Here is a 19942-nt window from a genome sequence, read left to right on the forward strand (position 1 = left end):
AGTGAATGGAACCAAATACAGAGCTCAGGAATAAACCTATGCATGTATCATCAGTTACTTCAGTCAATTTACAACAAATGGCTAAGAATATACAATGGGGAAAGGATAATCTCTTCAGTAAATGCTGATGGGAATGCTGGACAGCCAGAAGCAAAAGAAGGAAACTGAGTCACCATCTCACACCATCCACAAAAATTAACTTAAAATGGATTAAAGCCTTAAATGTAAGATCTGAAAATATAAAACTTCTAGAAATAAAAAAGGCAGTCAGCTTCTTCATGTCAGCTTTGGTGATTTTTTTTTTTTTTTGATCTGCCTCCAGAGCAAAGGAAACAAAAGCAAAAATAAACAAGTCAGATCACATGAACCTCAAAAGCTGCACAACAAAGGAAACCATCAATAAATAAAAAAGTTCCCCCTGAATGGGAGAAAGTATTTGAAAATCATAACTGACATGTGGATAATATCCAAAACATGTGAGAAATCATATAAATCAATAGGAAACAAAAAATAAACAAGTTCTATGATTATAAAATGCATAGAAGATCTAAATAAATAATTTTTAAGAAAGATATACAGGTGGCCAATAGGTACAAGAACAGAAGCTCAGTGTCACTAATCATCAAGGAGGTGCTAATGAAAACCACAATGAGATATCACCTCACACTGAATACAATGGCTATTATCAAGGGAAAAAAAAGCCTAAGACATAACAAATATTGGAGAGAATATTGAGAGTAGGGAACCCTTGTGCATTATTGTTGGGAATGTAAATGGGTGCAGTCACTATGGATACAGAATGGAGTTTTCTCAACAAATTCAAAACAGTACTACCATACAACACTGCTACCCACTTCTGGTATGTATCCAAAGAAAAGGAAAACACTTAACTTTTTTTAAAAAATTGAAGTACAGTCAGTTAACGTTGGGTCAATTGCTGGTGTACTGCTCAATGTCATGGTCATGCATATAAGGAAAATACTTGAAAAGATATATGCACCCATATGCTCACTGCAGCATTATTTACAACACCTAAGATGTCAAAACTACCCGTGTTCAATGACAGATGAGTGGATAAAGAAATGGTGATATAGGTGTACAACGGATTATTCAGCCAAATAAAAGAATGAAATCTTGCCATGTGACAATATGGAAGGACCTTAAGAGCATTATGCTTAATGAAATAACTCAGAGAAAGGCAAATACTGGAGGATTTCACTTATATGTGGAATTAAGAAAGAGATCCAAGCTCATAGATATAGAGAACAGATTGGTTGTTCCAGAGGCAGGAGGTGAGTGCAGAGAAATGGGTGAAGGTGAAGAGAAACTTAACTTCAGTTTTAATACAAATGAGGCATGGAGATGTAAGAAGCAGTGTGGTGGCCATACTTAATAATATTATATTGCATATTTGAAACTTGCTAAGAGAGTTGACCTTCAAAATTCTCACCAGAAAAAAAAATTATTTACGTGTCTATGGTGATGGAAGTTCATCTAGACTTCAAATAGGGAAGAACAAACCTGACTCCATGTTGATCTGTTTCTTGTATTTTAAGCTTTGTATTCTATTGGTTTTGCTACAAAGTAATCACTAAAAGAATGTTGTCTCTAGCCTGAAATGTACAGGAGAGCCTATTCTCGAGGCTCTTACCCTTAAAGAAGAACACCTTTCCATTCATATAGAAATAAAAAGTTGCAAAACACAGAAGAACATTGGTCTTGTGGAGATTTATAGGAACACTGTGACCAGATCAACAGCAGCAAAGAAAGGATTCAGGTTCCAGGAGGTTTGCACCAACCAACCACAACCACTCCCCTTTTAGTATAAAGAAACCTGAATTTGAACTCGGGTAAGGTTTTTGGGGACACCAGTCAGCTATTATCTCCATCTGCTGGCTTTCTGAATAAAGTCACTATTCCTTGTCCCAGCAACTCCTCTCTTGGTTTATTGGCCTGTTAAGTGGCAAACAGTAACAGCTTGGACTCATCAACTGACTTGGGGTGACTATTTCACAATATGTACAAGTATGGAATGATTATGTTACTCATTTGAAACTGACCTAATGTGTGCCAACCATACCTCAAAAAGAAAAAGAAAAGCTACAGTATCCAAAGATAAATATAATATAGAACCAGCTGTGACTTCTGAAAAGTTAAAACTTTAGTTGCATCTGTCAGTTCTCTCCTCCCCCTTCCCTCTCTTTTGATTGTACCATTTCTACATTCTCAGAACATAAAGCCATTAGGAGACAGGCTGGGACCTGGGACCCTTTACCTGAGTGCACATGTTGATTTTGTGGTAGAAGAGCCCAGTGACACCATGTCTGCTACGGGGCCAGGTACTGTCTGTCCTCTGTCTAGGATGTGTATTTCTGTATTTCAATTATTCTGTATGATTTTTTTTAAAATGAGGTAATTTTATAAGGCACCACTCTAGGGTGGAAACAGTTGACCTTTTTTCTTTTTTCTCTAGTTTCCTACAAAAGCTCTATATAATGCCAGATTTTGGAACCATCCAGACTCAGAAATACTACCTGGGCCACTGGTAGTAAACCTCAGAGTGTCACAGTAAATGAAATATACTTTACAGTTTCATGTTTGTGTAACGAATTATAAATTAATCAGTTGTTATCTTCATTCATAATTTGAAAGTTTCTGGCTTTTCTAATAGTTTATTTGTGAATTCCTCACTGAAATTTAGTGGCTTAATTTTATTTATTGGAAAAGTAGAGATTGTGGACAGAATAACAGAAATCCTGCTATTACTAGGTTATAAATGAAAGCCTCAAAAAATATTAGACTACTTTACTCCTGACCCACACTTTGTGGAAATGCAGTATTATGTATTTCATGTTTGTATTAAGAGCTATATTGTAAATTACATTAATCTTAAAGTTGCTTTGTGTGATTAGATCTCTTCTAAATCAAATAATACTAAGATTTTTGTTGACTAGATCTGTTTTTTACATTTCTAAATATATAATTTATATTCAGTTTTAGATAGGTCAGGAAGACAATGTAAAGTTTCTTTCAAAGGAAAGACACATTGGGAAGAAAGCCAGGTCTTTTCAGCTTTGCTTAATTAAAGCATTTCTTTTGTTAGACTAAAGCTTCTTTATGCAGCAGGAACCAGGTTGCCCTTTATTGGGAGTGTGGCTACATGTTTTTCTGTTTTTTTTTTTTTTTTTTTAAGAAATACAATAAAAAGGAAAAATAAAAATTAAAGGAAAATAAAGAAAAAGAAAAAGTAGATTGGTTTATAAATAAGGCTCTCAGTGCTCTGTGCTCCCTCTAGTTGTAGTCCTAAATAATTATTTGTGTATATATATACTGTCATGGTGGCCGCATGACGGGTATCCAAGCTGCTAATGCTGCAGTGTAAAGTTTAAAACTGGTGAATCTGAAACCCTAAAAGTAACAAAGGATTTTTATTCAGAATAGATAAGAAAATATAGAGAACAATATGAACAAGATAAGAAACTTTGCTGGAAAATAAGGAAGGAATATTTGACAGGGGGGCTCACAGTAGAAGAAATACAGTTAACTGATAAATACATGAAAACAGGCTCATTTTCAAAACAGAAAAATACAAAGCATAGCAGTAAGATACCAATTTTTACCATCAGGCAAAAATTTAGACACACCCACACCCTCTTCATGCAATGGTGCTTGTTACAACTTTTGTGGTAAATTAATTCAATATATTGATCTATAGTTGAAATACATGTACACTTTGGTTTATCTGCCTCACCCTTGAGCCTCTATATGGTAGAAATAACAATACCAGTATGTATTTTATTGAACTAGCAAATGATCGACTCCTGGAAATAATGGATTTTCTCTGAAATAAGCCAGTGGTTAAAAAAAAATTCTTCAGTTTAAGACTTTTCTGATACCAATTTAAATAAGTTTAGGTTAACAGAAAAAGACATTTAGTGTGTTATAAAAATACTGTGGGGTTTTAGCTTAGTGGTAGAGCACATGTTTAGCATGCATGAGGTCCTGGGTTCAATCCCCAGTGCCTCCATTGAAAAAGAAATTAAAAGTAAATAAACAAACAAACCTAATTACACAACCCCCCAAAATACTATGGGCTGGTTGCATGCAGTATTTTTTTAATAAAAATTTCTACAGTTGTTGCTTCAGAATTCTTGTTGTGCATCAATAAGCATTAATGGTGCTTCTGATTTTCAGACTGGACATTTAGCTATGGACACGTTACTGTCTCCTACTTCAAAATGAGCAGGAGACTTGTTAAAGAACTCTGGCTCTTGGGTGGTCTGAGTCATATTGTAAAGGTATGATATATATACATAAAACATTTTAATATATTATTTAAAGCCTGAAGAAAATTCACATACTTCAAAGAATAATTGCATCAGTTTGAAAAGATCTGTTCTTTTTAGTAGCATCTTGAAAATCTTTTAAAGATAAAGCCATTAACACTTTGATATGGGAAAGTTATGGAAATTAAAAAAAATAAATTACAATCTCATATTTTAACATCTCACGAATAAAACTTAGAATAAATAGTATTCAGAGAAGTTCTAGCATATTCATAGCATGTGTACGGATGGCTTTTATATGTTAGTTAAGGGGATAAGTATTGAAGTGATGAGACATGCTAATGTATATTCATTTCTTTTCTCCTGGTGAAAGATGTGTGGATCATTTAAGTAGAGATGAAGATGAACAGAAACTAGTGGCCTCATTATGGGGAGCAGGGAGATGTTTATGAGTTTAAGAAAGTGTAATAATGGGGGAAATTATTTAATCTTAAATATGACTCTGTGTGTGAGACTGTCATAGTTTTATATTAAACATCCCTAGAGTTTTACGTTTACTAATCCAAGTTGAAATTGTAATGCATTCTTGAGCAACCAAAGTTAAAGAACATGTTAAATGAGCAGTGTAGTTTTTTTAAGTTTGTTGCACCATATGAAATCATGCGTGTCGTTTGTTCATATTGCCAAACATTATAGTTCTTTCCTTAATGTGGAATCCTGCTTAAATACATTAACTTGTTTGTAGAAAATAATAGTTAAATTCAGTCCAGTTTTTGTTATATTTTTTAATTAATAAGAATTTTCTTGATGTAACTACTTAGTCACATTGTTGTAATCACAACTTATAATAATATTTGGCTTTGAAGAGTACTTCTGAACTGTATTCCATAAGTATATTTGTGGTTTTTTTGACTTTTCTGAATGACTTAACCAAGTTCACAGTAGACTAGAATTTATGCTGCCAGTGAATTTCAAGACACATAGACTGTGTGTTGGCCAGATTGGATTAGCAGGGAATTTTTTTGAAACACCTGTGGGAAAATGATCTATTATGAATGAAAAGTTTCTGGCATAGATGAAATGGAAATTATTTCTTGGTTCTTCTAGAGTGCTTCAAGTACAGTTGATAAACATATAATTTTTAAAAATTCTAGATGAATCTACTTCAAGAACTTTAAATATTAGTTTGTTTATTAAGTTAGTGATTGTTCTTTTCTGATCTTTAAAATGCTTGGTAATTCATTACTGGGAATGTATAGTACAGAATATATTAATTGTGAACAAGCAATTATAACAGTGATGTTTTAATTTTGTAGTAAAGCAATAGCTCTATTATTTTCAATTTAGAACACAGGGGTTGCTATTCCCTTAGATGACAAAGGCTGACAATCCTTCTTCATCTTTATGTCTTTTAGAGCACTGTGTGTTGTGCATGAATTAATGAATGAATGTTATGGATTGCCATGAAATTTCAAAAAATTCCCTTTTAGGTAACAGTGCATAATCCAGAGAATCAAAGCTACTTGATAGCGTATAAAGATTCCCAACTCATTGTTTCATCAGCTAAGTAAGTTTTTCTGAAATGTCATGCTTTCTTTGTTTTTTCCTTTCAAACTGATATGCAGTGTTGTGTTTTTAGTGTACAGCATTGTGATTCAGTTATAGATAGATATCAATAGATAGACAGATTGTTTTTCATTATAGGTTATTACAAGCTAGTGAATGTAGTTCCCTGTGCTGTACAGTAGGACCTTGTTGTTTATTGATTTTGTTTATAGTAGTTTGTGTCTGCTAATCCCAAACTCCTAACCTATGACTCCCACTTCCCCTTCCCCTTCGGTAACTATATGTTACCAAAGATAAAAGGGTCTATGTCTGTTAGTTTCTGTGAGTAATTATTGTTTTGTAAATAGGCTCATGACATCTTTTTAGGTTCCCCTTATGAGTGGTATCATTGTATTTGTCTTTCTCCTTCTGGTTTACTTCCCTTAATATGATCATCTCTAGGTCCACCCATGTTGCTGCAGATAGCATTATTTCATCCTCCTCAGTGCATGTAAAGTTTCCAAGTCTGTCTCCAGCCCTGGTTCTAGCTCATTATAGCATCTTCTTCCTAATATCTCTACCCCAGTTCTTGATATCGCTGCCTTGGTTCTCTGGTCTCTAGCCTGTCCAGTACAACCCCAGTACCACAGGGGGTTAACCTTCCACAGATCTCTGCTTTGTAATAATCCAAACTCCAATTCTGTGTGATACCTTATTTCTTTGGATGTATATCCAACATCCTTAGTATAGTATCAAATACCCACTTCAGCCTGACACATTTGTCTGTTTTTTAACCTCTTATTTCAAAGAATTTCAAACAGAGATAAAAGCAGACAGTAGCATCATAACCCCTGTTGTACACCTCATTCAGCTTGAATAACCAGCAGTCATGGCCAGTCCTGTTTCCATCTATAACCCTATCCATTCCCCCTTCTGTATTATTTTGAAGCAAATTACAGATTTCAAAACATTTAATCCATAAATACTTGAGTATATAATCTTTAAAAGAGGACTCTTAAAAATATAACCACAATACCCTTCTCATACCTTATAAATTATTAATTGCTTAATATTATCATATATATAGTCATTATTCAAATTTCCAATAGTCTCAAATTTCTAGGAGTCTCTAGTTACTATTAGATTTGCTTTTAATTTGTAGGCTCCCTTGTCATCTCTTTTTGTCTTATATTTATAAATTATATCACGCTTAGTAGCCTTAAGGCATATTCTGGTTGTTCTGTAACCAAGCTTACCCTCCCTTACCAAAGTATATTCTTGCAAGTTAAAATCTGTTTCTTAGTTTGAAAATGTCTTTTGTGTACTTCATGACCCCTGACACGTGCCTTCTAAAAGGAGGCAGTTAGGAACCTTTGTGATTAGGACCTTTGTATCAGATGTCTTAAAAGAGGCAGTAGAGGTCAGAATTGGATGTTTGTGAAAGACCACTCATCTCGCTTTTCCAAATTTTCAGCAGAACCCTGATTAAAGCAGGGATAGCATATTGAACAATTAAATATTCTCCCGTTGTTCCCACCTCACCTCCCAGCAGATTTATTAGCTCAGTGCTCCTTAAAGCCTGTGAGTTAACAGTAATAGCATGGCAATTCTGGTGAACATCCCCAAACTTCTAAAGAACAAATTATTTCATGTCAGACACAAGGAACTGCTTCTTAACCAAAGAGTATGTTTTAAGGAGCAGGTGGAGAGCAATCAGACATAGTACAGGTTTCTTTAGGGGTTTTGTGTGGTTTATAATACATGAAGACTCAGCTGGCAGAGTCAGGTTACTTCATCTCTCATAGACTTTTTTTAAATCAATGGACTTAAACAGAGTTTTCAGAAATACTAGACCCACTTAAAGATTATATTTCTTTATTATTTTGGGTAGCATCTTGAGAATCCTTCGATATAGATGATACCCTTGTATGACTGCCAGGAGACATGTCAGTTAAATGACCTCATGTTAAACAATATGATGTGGGGGGTTGGGTATAGCTCAGTATAGAGCACACACTTAGTGTGCACAAGGTCCTGGGTTCAATCCCCAGTACCTCCATAAAAAACTTGATTTGTTCTAATGTTTATGAAGTATTTAATAGTTATCTATACAGGGTTATTATGCAATATTAATATAAATAGTATTCTTTACCTAAGCTAAGAACTTACATTTGAAATGGAAAAAACATCTAAATGAAATTCAGAAGTGCCCAGTGTTAGCTTTTAAATATTTAACTTGTTTGGGGATGGGTTGTAGTAGGATGTTATGCTGGACGGTTTTGTAAAATGGGGGACAGCTGTGGGTAGTAAAGTGATAAACATCTGCATTGAATTTATAATTTTAAGTTTGCTTACAAAAAATTATAGTATCAAGTTTTCCCAAAATAAAGCAAAATTTTAGCACTTAGTTTGATTACCAGACACATTTGGTTCAGAATTGAATAGGTAATACATTATAAGTTCTTTAGTAGAAAAAATTAATTTGGCAGCATTTATGATAAATTTAAAACAGTAAGGTCCAAGTAGGTAGACATTCTTAATGTATGTGTGTTTAGCATAATAGTCTACATTTTGTTTTCTCTTAAGAGCATTACAACATTGTAAAGAATTAACTAAGCAGTATACCTGTGCTAAGAACAGTATTTGCTTAACCAACAGTCAGCCTCTGCCTCACCAGAATATCACCAATCACATGGGCAGAGCAGTAGAAGACGGCATGAGGGCCGTCCCTGGGGTGCTGCTCAGTTTAACTAATGATAATGGTAGGTCATATTTTCTACATATATTCTCACTGAAAGATTGTATTACATGTAAAAATAAGTTACTCCCCTTGTTTCTTCTTTTCTTAATGTCATCATTTTAAAATTGCCATCATATAATTCACTTATTCATGTAAAGATTTAACTGCTTTTAGCAGTTGATATTTTAAAAACCAGCCTGGTATCTTGGCTCAGAAATATTATTGTCAACAGTGTATCTCAGTAAAGGAATAGCTATACCTTTTTAATTTTTAATATTTGTGTTGATGCATATTCGTTGTTAGTGTCATAACAATGGTGACAGCCTTTATCCTCTTCCCACTCCCTGTGTCAGAATGGGGCAGCAGCACAGCAGGAGGGCAGGGCGGTGTGACGGGCACAGCAGTGAGCTGTGTGCTTCAGGTGCTGCGGCACCTACCTCAGGGGCAGAGGTCTGGTATTCGAGGGCTGGTGGGTTCAGGTGACTGTTTCAGAAGTGAGTACTTGATCTGTTAAGATGACCAAGACTGCATCTTAGTTTTGGATTTAAGAATCAGTTGCTCAATATATTGTGAGTTTCAATCAATTCCTTATGAATAGAACCTCTTAGAGCGCACAAGAGAGCCATGAAGGGCCATGTGTGAAAATAAAGGGTATAAGAACTAAAAGTGGTGAAGTCATTCTTTGGGAAGACCATTATTTATAATTGTAAGTTGGTTATTAACCATTCTGAAGATGATAGCACACTGATTAGTTTTCTAGCTGTCAATAAAAGTTGTATATTCACTTGTTTTAATTCTCACCTGTGGTAACAGGCATATTTTACCTTTTGTAGGGTTTAGGTCTACTGGTCAATCTAGTTGAGTATAATGCTTGGGATTGGCACTGTCTTGTCAACATAGAAACATCATGTCCTTTTGATTCTTCCTTCTATAGGGGAGAGGGAGGTGGTAGTTTAAGGGTGGCTGGACAAGTCCCTGCAGTTCAGGCTTTAGTGCAGTAAGCAACAACTTAAAAACAAACTAACACCTTCAGTCTTTACATCTGTCCAGTTTCTTCATCTGTTGTTACCTTGTCTCGCTCCTACCTTCCCTCCCATCCTCTTCCTCTTCCTCTCTCACTGGGTCAGTGAGAGGCATACTCAGTTAGACTGTGTACCCTTACTTATCATTTACTTTGCTGACTGTTTTCAACTACTGTAATCACTCCTTAGGCATTGTTAGCAAAAAACAGAAACAAGGCCTCTTTGTTTATGAATCAAATGTAGATTATTAACAACAAATTACAAATCAAGTTTTAGCTTTATCCCATCTGGTTCAAGTCCTCCAGCATCACTTACTGGTCTGATCTGTGCCCGGGATGTGTGTACCTAAATATTGGGGCATACCATTCAAAGTATGTATGTCTTTGGAGTAATTTCCTGGCTTAGGAATTGTGTCAGAGTATGTATATTTAAAATTGATGTCCCCAACTTGCCCCACCCCAATCACATACTCCCTCGTCAGCTGATTTATACTCCCCTGTAAAACTGTATGTGGGTTTTTTGCTTCTTGACAGTGCAGGCTGTTACTGGTTTTCACTTTTGCCAGTATAATACTTTCTGCCAGTTCCTAGCTACCTTTGTCATTTCCTTAAGTGACAGTTTGCACATGTTGAGAAGTGATCATGAACCTTTTCTTTATTACTATTTTTTCCAAAGCCTTTGCTAACCCGTTAATCCTTTTGGCCTTTCTGAAACTAGAAATGCTTGATCTGTGTCTTTAGGTATTAATGTTCAACAACTTCTCATTTTCTTGAGTCATAAATAGGAGCCTATCATTCCTTTTCAAACATTTGGATCTCAGGACTTATTTATTCTGTATACTTTTACGTGATATAAAGTATACATTATAATAATTATTGGGCATACCAAGTAACTTTTGTTTATGTGTGCTTTATCTATTGATAAATTAGAAGTCAAAACAAAAAAATGGTAAAATTCAGGAACTCAATCTATTAGCCATTGGTGTATAAACATAATCACATGGCATGTAGATTCTGGAAAACTCCCACCATTTAGTTGTGAGAGAATGAAAGGAGTCAGTTGACCTTTTAATATACTTATGAATGCTGTTTTGAGCTCACAGATTCCTGAAAGGATTTGGGGGACCCCTAGGGAACCTGGAACCAATTTTAAGAAATACTGCTTCATATAAAGCTGAAATTTTATTTTGTTGAGGATATTAAATTTTACATACCATGCTTGTATATATTTAGCAAAGTTTTGAGATCTCCTTGGCATGTGGTTTTCATGTAGCTGTCATTAGTAACTTTGGGTTTCCCCAGTCGTATCAGTGAGTATATGAAATGCTTTCTGTACATTCAGCACTGCAGCACCAAGTGGAAATAAAGGGAGTAAAGGCAGGAGGTTTAGTGGTTCCCTTTTAGAGTTTTTGGTGTGTCCTTCCATTGACAATTGTACTTCCATTGTTAAGTATTCTAGTTGAGGTCCAGTTCTAGGTCTTTCTCTGAGAACTAGCTTTTTACTTTTACTAGTTCTTGTTTATCTCTTAATCCCTTTAAATTCATTTTAAAGAAGCCACATTACTTTCCCCCAATATTATGTTTTATTCAATGTTCTTTCTTCCTTCCAGTTAATTTATCCAGGCTGCTAGGATTTAAAAATTGTTTAATTCTTTTAACTTTTCATTTGTATTTTTTGCTTGAATTTCCTCTCAGTATAATCCAAATTAAGAAAAAATGTTGAGATTCTCATAAACAGAATTCCTGCATCATTAGTAGATGCACTTAATTTACTTGATTGAATTTCAACAGCATTTATACTTTTGTTTTGGCCTTCAGTTGGATGAGGAGCAAGGGCATTTATTGATATCTACACTTGTTTACCAGACAAATGCTTCTTAGGGTTGGTGATGTTTAAAAGCAAATTGAGCCTTAGCTTTGGATATATTCATGCTGGTTGGTGATCTCTATTAATGATCTTCAAAAATCATCTTTATCAGCTATTCCTTGAGTGAGAGAGAACAGCCCATTTGGCAGAAAATAAAACAGATGAATTGATCAAAGATGCTCCCACCAGTCAACATGATAAGAGTGGAGAGGCAAGAAAGAAGTGGAGAAATACGGTGGGTGTCAAATGAGAAGATAGATGGTACAGAAGAGAAACAGGAGGAAAATGATGAAGAACTTGACCTCAATAAAGGTATGTTTATTTTGATGTATTCAAATTAAATGTGTTCTTTTTCCTCCAAAACATGTTTAACTCATACATTTTTATAAACTTGCTATTTGTATGGCCCCTCTAGTTCAGTGCAAATAAGCTTTGATATTTCAGTGCATGTAGGAGTTCTTCACAGTGAGGAAGAACTCACTAGGAAGTGAGGAAGGTATGTGTCCAATGCAGGCAAGGTCTGCTCTTCTTTCCTGCTTCTCTCTTTACTTATCTGTAAAGAGAAGCAGCTGAATAATAGGACCCCTAAAGGTTTTTATACTTCTGAAATTTGGGGGTTCTTTTATTAGCCTCACTTTGTTAAACTGAGAGGTATTGCCATAAATTACAATAATAGTTCTCAAAATCTTTTGCCCATATTTTTAATTGGGTTGTCTTTTTTTGGTTGAGTTATAAGAATTCTATATGTTCCACAGACTTGACTCTTACCGAGTACATGATTTGCAGATAAATTTTGTGAATTGTCTTCACTTTTTTTATGGTGTCTTTTGAAACACAAAAGCTTTAAGTTTGATGAAGTCCAACTTACCTACTTTTTATTTTGTCACTTGTGATTTTGTTGTTGTATCTAAGAAACTATTTTCTAACCCAAGGCCACTGAGATTTAGTCCTATGTTTTCATCTAAGGGTTTTATGACTCTTATGTTAAGGTCCCTCTTCCATCTGTGTTATTTTTTGTTGGCTTGTGTGGATATCCCATTTTCCTAGCACCATTTATTGATGTTTAGTGGTTTTGAAGGAAATGACTAACAGAGGTATTGATTTCTTGGATGCTTTTGTGTGTCTGTGTGTGCTTGTGTGTTTTAATGTACTGTTACAGTTTTTGGTTTAAATATTTTCAGCTCTTCAGCATGCTGGCAAACACATGGAGGATTGCATCTTAGCCTCATACACAGCACTACTTCTTGAGTGTCTCTGCCAAGAGAGTCCAGTAAGTATGGACTTTATGTGTCTTAAAAAGATTTCGTTGTGACCGCTTCATATCAGTGCCTAATTAACTTATGACTTTTTCTTATCCCCTTATATTTGGTGAACTTTAGAAGGTACATTTCAAAGTAAGAATATGCTGAGTTTAATGAGAAAACTCCCAGGTTAATGGAGGAATGGATTCACTGTGCCTTTGGTTGAGGTCAAAGAGAGCATCTTCTAAAACCTGTGCCCAACTGGCTTGAGGTGGAAAAGTCCAGCCTTAGTGAGAGCATCAGACTCAGAATTTCTGTCTTTAAACTCTGCTGTACTCTACATGTCATCTTGTCTTTGCTAGCTGTCTTCATGGCCCCGTGCTGACTCTAGCTACGTGTCTTGTCTACTTAACTAATGTCCAGTGGAAGAAGGTGGCCTCTTCCCATATGTTTGTTTGTAAGAGCAATGGTTTCTTTTCCCTAGGACCCCTGCACACCCACTGCAAAAAGTAGCCTTCCCCTCACCTTAGCCAACATTGGCTCACTTGCTTTTGTTTGATCTACCCATTGGCCAGGAAAATGGAATTACTACATGAGATTTAGATCATCGTGATTTAACTATGAGAAGTATGTGAGTGTCTAGACATTCGGGCTGAATCAGCACAGAGGTGGACAGGTTCTGGCTATTGGGATGGTCTCCTTTAAAAAGGGGAACATATGGATATTTTTTAACAGAAAGACCCCATAGAAGAGCCAGATTTTAAAATAAAAGGGAGGGTTTTTCCCCCTTAGGAGCCGGGGTCATTGAGGATGCAAGAAAGAGTGGAGAGAGGTCTTTTGTATAGTTAGACAGTTAATTTTTCTTTTCTGAGGCTGAAGGATTAGAAGTAAAGACCATGATCTGAAGGGCTTCTATCAACCCACTCACATTTCTTCATTTTTGCCATCGACATTTCTGCATTGTCTTGCTTTCTACTGTTTCCATTTGTCTTAAGTCCTGTGTATTTTTCTGAATCCTTCTTGTCCATCTCTTCCATATTTACATTGCAGTCAAGCTCTGATCTAAGTGCACACTCGTCTACTTCTTTGTGGCCCTTGGTGGCACCACTGCTTTCAGGATCAAGACCAGAGTTCTTATCATAGGCCCTACAAGAGCTTTATTCCCTTTCCTGTATGTAATCTCTTCAGCTCAGGCCTTTCCCTTATTTCCTTAAAATCCAGAGATTTTAAGGGCAAATGAGAAGTATATGCCAAGAGAAGGGAAGGAGCAAGAGTCTCCTTCAATAGCCACCCCCCCAAAAAAATGATGGGCATGCTATTTAAACTTAAAGATTTTTCAGTATTGTATTTTGCACACACCCTAGTTTCAGTCATGGTCTTTCTTAAGTAATACTTCTTGAAATTAACTTGAGTTCTTAGATGTGATTTATTTTGGGCCATCTTTCCTATGTTAGTAAATTCCTATCCATCTATATCTCTCTTGTCTCTAAAGATATTATAAGATCCTTAGGTTGTGGGAAGTGTTGTGAATTCATGGAACCTAAGATGTCTTTGTTACCTGGGGGATTATTATGACTAACCCCAGAAAGCTAGCTGATACCACAAAATGTAAAGGAAATTGGTTTGCCCAAGGCTTAAGTGGAAAAGAAACAGAGAAGCAGGTGGTTCTGTGCAGTATGTGCTGCTCTGTGGTGAGGGCAGCCTGCCTAGGGAGCCCAGGAGACTCTGCTGTCATGTCCCATCACCCCCCACACAATGACATCCTGCAGGGCTCAGTCTCCCCTCCACCCTTCCTATCCTTGCTGCTCTCGTGACTCCCCATTCCTGAAGTCCTGCACACCGCCGCCATGGCTGACTGCCTTAAGAGCACATCTGATCATATAACTCCTCTCTCACCAGTCTCTCTTGACTCACCATCATTTAGGGAATGATGACTTGTTACTACTGCAAGACCCCAAACTTAAAACTACATTCCTCAAATTTCAAATCTGTCAGACTCTTGGGGCACTTTCTAAATTGCCCAGATAGGCCACGCTGTTTCCCACCTTGTGCCTACTGCATGCTGCGTAGAAGTAAATGCTGTGACTCTTTCCCACCCCTCAGCCACTCACGATGTTGTGTTCTGCAGTGTGGTGACAGAAAAGGGTGGATTTGGCTTATTGAGAGGCTTCCACTCAGAACCTAGGATCTGATCCCTTATCCTGTGTGATGGAAATGCGTTTCTCTACTGAGCAGGCTGCATGGACCCCTCAGCCCCCTCTCTCAGCCCCTTCCCTAGAAATTGGTTAAAGACGTTCTTAAATTCAGCTTTCCTTTCCCTCTGCAGTGACCATAGCTATTGCCTTTACAGCATATTCTCCACTCTTCAGTATAGTTTAGAAATACAGACATTTAAAGATTGTCAAATCTCTCAGTATTTTAGCTGCAAGACTTGTTGACTCCGTAGGAGTAAGCTTGTGCTTCACTCCCAGCTGGGGACCTGTGGTGGCTTTTGGTGGGAAGGGTCACTTAGAATATGGGTGATTGATACTGTGCACCTTAGCACATGGTTATGTTAACAATGTTTTTTATTAAATCTTTTCTGAAATTCTATTTATATCATTATTTTGCTGATATGTAATTTCAAAACTACCTTGACAGGAATAAAGAAGAGGGAGAGAGGGGACTGGTTGCATGTTTCCTAAGAGGGGCAACATTGTACTCTTTCCTCTCCTGCCCCATCAACAAAAATCAAGTCAGAAATTTCCCTGTTCCTCCTCCTCTTGTGGCAGTGTATTTTCTTTTGTGTTTTTTATTATAGGTGAGCCTCCTTAGAAGAGCTTTTCCTTTTTTTTTTCTTTATGGACCTTTAAATCATTTTTAAAATATGTTGAAATAGAACAGGTTTTTAGACAGGCCATGTATTTTCCTTGTAACAGATAAGTTTGTATGTAGTCTGGCTGCTTCTTGCTAATTAATGAAGGGAAACATCTTAAGCTTAAGCAAAACTGGATTCCCTACATCAGGCAGTCTAGATAAAAACACAGTTGTTAAGAGAGAAATGGAAATGGAAACAAATTCTGTAAATCTAAGTGCTTACGAACCTTTTAAAGTGAGAAATGGAGGATAGATTGAAGGAGAACTCTGAAAATGTGCTTGAAAACAGGGTCCATGAGGGGAAGCTGAGCTCTGAGAAGAAAGACACCTCCCTTGGCATCATGGCACTGTAGAGGACCAAGCCAGCCTCCAAGATTTCTTCCTGTAGAGCTGTGATCGCAGCCCTTGATTCTGAAAAGTCTGCTTCCGACTCCTCCAAAGAACCGTGACCAATTCCCGGGAGTCCTCTCCATTACCAAAAGAAGTAAACAACAGCCCTAGAGCCATTGAAAAATCTCCCGAATCCCAGAGTCTCATCGATGGGATGAAAAAAGCATCCCTCAAGCAGCCAGGTGTTCCCCGGAGCATCTCCAGTGAGAACAGTAGCAAGGGGTCACCCTCCTCTCCCGCAGGGTCAACACCGGCAGTCCCCAAAGTCCGCATCGAAACCATCAAGATGTCCTCTGGGGAAATCAAGGGGACGGTGATGAGGGTGATGCCCCAAGTTGATCTCGATGCTGGAAAAAAGCCTTCCAAGCAAACGGGGTCCATGGTGGCATCCATGATGCCACTTCTTTCATCTCCAGCCTTGGCCACCATCCTTTCCTCCCACCCAGGGCTCCTCTGCAGTTGCTGGTCTTCAACGCTGTTGCCCCTGTCAAGCTCACCCTCAGACAGGTCATGATCAAGACTGTGGTGACCACCTTCCTCCCGGTGCCGGCCATGAAGATGGCTGGCTTGCAGCTCGTTAATTTGAAGCTCGTCAACAACACCACAGTCAAAGCCATGGTCATATCTGCTGCCTCCATTCAGAGCACCAGCATCGCCATCATTAAAGCCACCGACGTGATCCAGCAACAAACCGCTGTTTGCGGCTTCCTAACCAGTGCAGCTATGCCTCCCACTAGAGAATCCATCAGCCTGGCCAACGCCAAACTTATGCCAAAGACTGTGCACCTCACCAACCTTAACCTTCAGCCTAAGGGTGCCCAGGCCACCTCCGAGCTCTGCCAAGTGCTCACCCAACCTCAGCAGCAAATAATTAACATCACAGCCTCATAGCCACCCAAAAAGATGTCACAGGTCCAGGTGGTGTCCTCCCTGCAGAGTTCTGTGGTGGCAGCTTTCAACAAGGTCTGCGCAGCATCAACCCAGCCCCAGTTTACATCCCCAGCCTCAGTCCTCCTGCCAACATGAGCATCATGTTATGGACCCATGGGTACAAGTGCTTGGAGTGTGGGGACTCCTTTGCCCTGGAAAAGAGCCTGACCCAACACTAGGACAGATGCAGCATGTGCACCGAAGTAATGTGCAACCACTATGGTAAGAACCTTGTCTTTTACAACAAGCACAGCCTCCTGTCTCATGCCTGCGGGCACAAGGGGGTGGTGATGCAGGGCTTCCACTTGATTTTGAAGCCGATCTCAGCTGATCAAATTATTGTTTCTCTGTCACGTAATACTCCTGCTTCATCTTCTGCTCTCCCAAGCTCCATGGGAGCTGACACCCACACTGTAACATAAATTCAGTCTGGCATAACTGGGACGGTCATGTCAGCCCCTTCGAGCACACCCATCATTCCAGCTATGCCCCTGGATGAAGACCCATCCAAGCTCTGGAGGCATAGTCTGGAATGTTTGGAGTGTGAAGAAGTTTTCCAGGGTGAGACATCGCTGGCTGCCCACGTCCAGCAGGCTGCAGATACAAATGGACAAAAGACTTGCACTGTCTGCCAGATGTGGCTTCCTAACCAGTGCAGCTATGCCTCCCACTAGAGAATCCATCAGCACAAATCTCCCTACACCCACCCTGAGTGCGAGGCCATCTGCAGGTTGGTGCACTTCCACACCCACGTCACCAAGAACTGTCTACACTACACACGGAGAGTTGGCTTTTGATGTTTGCATTGCAATGTTGTGTACCCTGACGTGGCCCTGCTGAAGTCTCACATGCAAGTGTGAAGTCTTTTACAAGTGTCTTATCTGTCCTCTGGCATTTAAGTCCTCCCCAAGTACACATTCCCATGCCTACAGACAGCATTCTGGCATCAAGATCAGAGAGCCAAAAAATAACATATAAGTGTTCCATGTGTGACACTGTATTCACACTGCAAAGCCTGCTGTATCGCCACTGTGACCAACACAGTGAAAACCAGAAGGTGTCTGTTTCCAAGTGTCTGGACTGTTCTCTTTTATATGCACAGAAGCAACTCATGATTGACCATATCAAGTCTACACATGGACACTGAAAATCATCAAAGGGCCTCCAAACTTCGGTATAGACTTGCCTTTGAGCATTAGGCCTACAACTCAAAATTCAGCAAATCAAAACAAAGACACCAGATCCATGAATGCGAAAGAGAAACTGGGAAAGAAATCCCCATCACCTGTGAAAAAGTCAGTGGAACTGAAGAAAGTGACCAGTCCTGGGTGGATGTGTTGGGAGTGTGACTGCCTGTTCGTGCAGAGATTTTTACATTTCCCACATGAGGAAGGAGCACAGGAAGCAAATGAAGAAACCCCTCTGCCGCCAGTGTGACAGATCTTTCAGCTCATCCGTCAGCCTCTGCCAGCACAACCGGGTCAAACACAGGCATCAGGAAAGCTTACACCTGCTCGCACTGTGCAGACTCCAGGGATACCTTCACTAAATGGCTGATGCTGGAGAAACACATCCAACTCATGCACAGTATTAAGGATCCTGACTTGAAAGAAATGACAGAAGTCACCAATGAGGAGGAAACAAAGAAGATGCCAAGTTTCCCAGCCCCAAGTGGAAGTTGGAAGAACCCATTCTAGAGTTCAGGCCTGCCAGAGGAGCCATCACCCAACACGTGAAGAAGCTGAAGATAAAATGTTTTCAAGGTCCGCAGGTGCTCATGTGCAGCTTCACCTCGGAGACCCTGCTGCAGTTCCACGAGCACATCCCGCAGTGCAAGTCAGATGGCTCCTCACACCAGTGCCAGGAGTGCGGCCTTGGCTACACGTCGCACGTCTCCCTATCCCAGCACCTCTTCATCGTCCACAAACTCAAGGAATGACAGCCTATGGCCAAGCAGAACGAGGTCCAGGGGAACAAGCCTGGACCTGAGGACAAGCCAGCCACTGCCCAGTGTAGGACTGAATGTGCAAAGTGTGAGCCAAGACCTTTGAGATGGAAGCTGCCTTAAATGCGCACACATGGACCCATGGATGGCATGGCCTTCATCACATCCAAAAGAGTGAGCTCGGCCAAGAAATAGCCCCGCACCTCTGCTGGGAGAATCCTTGTCCACATTGGAAGAAAAAAGACATTTTTGTTACAAAAAGTTTGCAGTAAAATAAAGTTAACAGTTTAGTCTAGGCTGTTGCAATATATCCTCTCTCCATGTCCTCCTCTACCTCGTCTGTATATCCTCGATGAGTATTAAAACAGTATTTGTGTTGAAAAGAGTTTGTGTATATTTAAATGAATAAATTTTTATACTCTTTGCTATGTTTGTATCAGTATTTAGTGAAAAATGTTTTGAAGTGGGGTTTTGGCGTTTTTTGTTTTGTTGTTTTCTTTTTTTTGGTTCTTTTTTCAATTTGGGTTAGGTTTTTCTTTTTTGCACTGTTCCTTTAAAACAGAGTTCTTAATAATGGGCAGTTCCTGAATTCCAATAAACCATTTTGTATGTCACAGATTTGAATGGGTTAACTAATCACAGGCTACGATAATACTTTTTTTAGTGTTTTCAATTTTTAGATTTAACTACCTAAATTGTAGGTGACTGTAGGTCTCCAAAACATTAGGGACTTTTAAATGTCTTAGCACTGTCCTCAGCGTGCCTGCCCCACCCACAGGCACCCATCCTGTGGTCACACTCCAGCATGTGGTGTCCTCTCCAGGCCAAGCCAAGCAGTGTTGGAAGCAGCCTTGCAGATGTCTCAGGTCCCAGTGAGGGATGAAAACTTGGGCCAGAAATCTAGTAAGGAACTCAGATTTCCTTAATTCCATCTCAGAACAGGGAAGAAGGGTATCCTAATGGGAAAAAACTGGGGGTGGTGGTGATGGTGATGGTGGTTTTTCTGGGCAGATTTGCAAGGCTGGCTTATAAAAGAGCACAGCAGATAAAGTGATGAAAGGGCTGGACTCCTGTAAAAGTTATAATATGTAGTTAGACCAGCAGATGTATATAGTCAAGTT

General features: G+C 38.7%; 1 pseudogene; it reads left to right on the top strand.

The window, feature by feature from the left end:
• The window catches only part of LOC105101585 (zinc finger protein 532-like), a 29105-nt pseudogene extending 9821 nt beyond the window's left edge, over positions 1 to 19284 (top strand).
• The last annotated feature ends 658 nt before the right edge of the window (positions 19285 to 19942 follow it).

This window comes from Camelus dromedarius, chromosome 8 (genome assembly GCF_036321535.1).
Source record: "Camelus dromedarius isolate mCamDro1 chromosome 8, mCamDro1.pat, whole genome shotgun sequence".
Lineage (NCBI taxonomy): Eukaryota > Metazoa > Chordata > Mammalia > Artiodactyla > Camelidae > Camelus > Camelus dromedarius.